The 2,312-nt window shown below is 33.0% G+C and overlaps 1 long non-coding RNA gene across 1 annotated transcript; it reads right to left on the bottom strand.

Moving 5' to 3' along the window:
* Window positions 1-1,985, bottom strand: LOC146900471 (uncharacterized). Its single transcript, XR_015022496.1, has 3 exons — window positions 1,933-1,985; window positions 1,645-1,734; window positions 1-331 (listed from the first exon to the last, which is right to left on the bottom strand). It is a non-coding gene; the product is annotated as an uncharacterized LOC146900471 (long non-coding RNA).
* Between the last annotated feature and the right edge of the window lie 327 nt (window positions 1,986-2,312).

Below are 2,312 nucleotides of genomic sequence, written 5' to 3'. Positions count from 1 at the left end.
AAACAAAGGTAATTGCTGCCACAAAAAAGCATGAGATGCACAATTATAAGGCATCTCTCACAAAATACAGCAACAGTCCAAACAAATGTGGCGAACAGAAAAATAGCCCGAAATGGATAGTCTGCAAGTCACTTCTCTACTGATTGTAACATCAACTCCCCACTCAAAATACAGCAACCAAAATCCTGGAACAATATGCATATCTCAACACAGCTAAACCTGGAACACGCTACTCAGACTGAGGAACTCCAACTCGATGACAGGCTATATCAAAGGCAAAAGGACTACACCTAATCAGATGAGATGCATCCAGTAGGAACATAATCATTGTCTGTAGATCAAGAAATCAACCAAAAAGTATAGAATCCAACCCGATATTAACTGATAAGAGAAGACCATGACTATGTGAACTGTCAATCGTAAATAAACTCCAGATCTGGCGCGATTGGAAAAATAAGTCATTAAAAAATAACACACAAATCAACATAACCTTAATTGCACTTTTCAAAAACCTCTCACAAAAAGAACTATTGTCGACACCAAATCAATTTCATATACAAAAGAACCATTCATTAAAAACAAAATGAAGAGTTGATGCTAATAATATCTATCTCACAATCAAGATACCAGCCAGGGTTACATCTGCATATTCTCAAAGTTGTTTCTCGCACAATGACCTATTTGATTCTTTATCAAGATAAAGAAACATGCCTTAAGAAAAATTAAGCGAAATTGAAAGTGTCAAATTCTGGGTATGTGTCACAAAGCGAACAAACTTGAAAGTGTAAACAATGCTAGTAAGAATCATGCTCAGAATAAGTTTACTGAATAATTAAAAAATTAAAGAAGAATATTTGGTTGATAAAGTCATAAAGCAACATATTTTTATCCCCCATTTTCATTTTCCTCTTTGTAAACTTTTATCCTTCCATCATTTTATCCCATCAATATTATCAATTTATGGAAAAATTAAAATAAAACTCAATTGACTTAGTAACATTTTCAATCACAATTTATAACTATTAAGAGGACCCTATTTACACATTCAGCCAGTCAGATACCACACAACAACTTCAAAGGTACCTTGTAATATATAACAATAGCAGATATGAAACAGACAGATTCAGAATGTCAAAAATACAATGACAAAACTTACTAAAATTGATATTCAATAATTTTGATTATTATATATGTTTTTCTATTGGAGTTTAAATAAATCCTGTATAATTTAAAGTACAGTAGCACTTTCTAAGTCAGAAGATCAAGTAAATAAGGCCTAATTTAAAAAAGAACTCATTAGAGCACTATGGCGTAATTTGATCCATGTAGTCGACCCCACTTTGTGGGAGAAGGCTTAGTTGTTGTTGTGGTATAGAAGCGGATAAATTGGAACTCAAAAGAGAGCTGCCCATGAATTAAAAAAAACTCATTTTTAACAAAATATGAATCAACATAGGATATTGTGATCAACATATAAATAACCTCTGCAGAGTAAACAATTCATTGAACAAAAGTGTTCAATTATTCTCAGCAGCTATTCAACTATTTCAATATATTAAAATGATTTAATATCATCACTCACTAATAGCTGTTTGAGATTCTAGCTTCAGGTATAATTCAAAATATTATTGTAACTACATATACCTTGATTAGTTAAATAGTCTCTCCGTGAGTACATTGCACAACCAACGACACCGTCATGAGCTTTTGTAGGCGCCATTCAATACGGTGCACCTGAAAAGTTAGACATAATTATCATGTTAAGATAAGGTAACAACTCGCTTGAACAAAAATAAGGACTCCATTACATACGCACTTGTGTTGCTTCAATACAATCGCACCAGCAAATATCAAACCCAATGGTGAAACAAAACACGAACATGAAATCCAAAATTGATATACATAGGATAGTTGATTGCATTAGTAAAGTACCTTGGTGAGAAGGCCCCTTTACCGCAATTGTCGCTTGAAACTCTCAGTATAACACATTTTGTTGTTGTTGTTCTAGCAGCAAAAATAATCAAAGATGGGTACAAAGACCAGTGCTCTACCCAAAGTTTTCATTAGGACCCATAGATCCTGCAATTGCAAAATGCAGTTGTGCTTAGTAAATGCAACCATGTATTTATCAAATGAAGTTATCACATAGACATCAAACAGTGGAGGAAATTAATTTCAGATTTAGTAATCTCAAAAACTAATCCATAAGACTACAAATTCAATAGAAAATAGTGAAAAGTAAATATGTATACCTCTACATGTGTGTGCTATGCAAATTCAGGTTTAGTAAGCTCAACAGCTTTATGAACCTA

Source organism: Medicago sativa, chromosome 8 (assembly GCF_051527215.1).
Source record: "Medicago sativa cultivar Bolivia chromosome 8, Bolivia_mono, whole genome shotgun sequence".
In the NCBI taxonomy this organism is placed as follows: Eukaryota; Viridiplantae; Streptophyta; class Magnoliopsida; order Fabales; family Fabaceae; genus Medicago; species Medicago sativa.
Note: the sequence above shows the minus strand (reverse complement) of the source record. Positions and strands in the feature narration are given on the sequence as shown.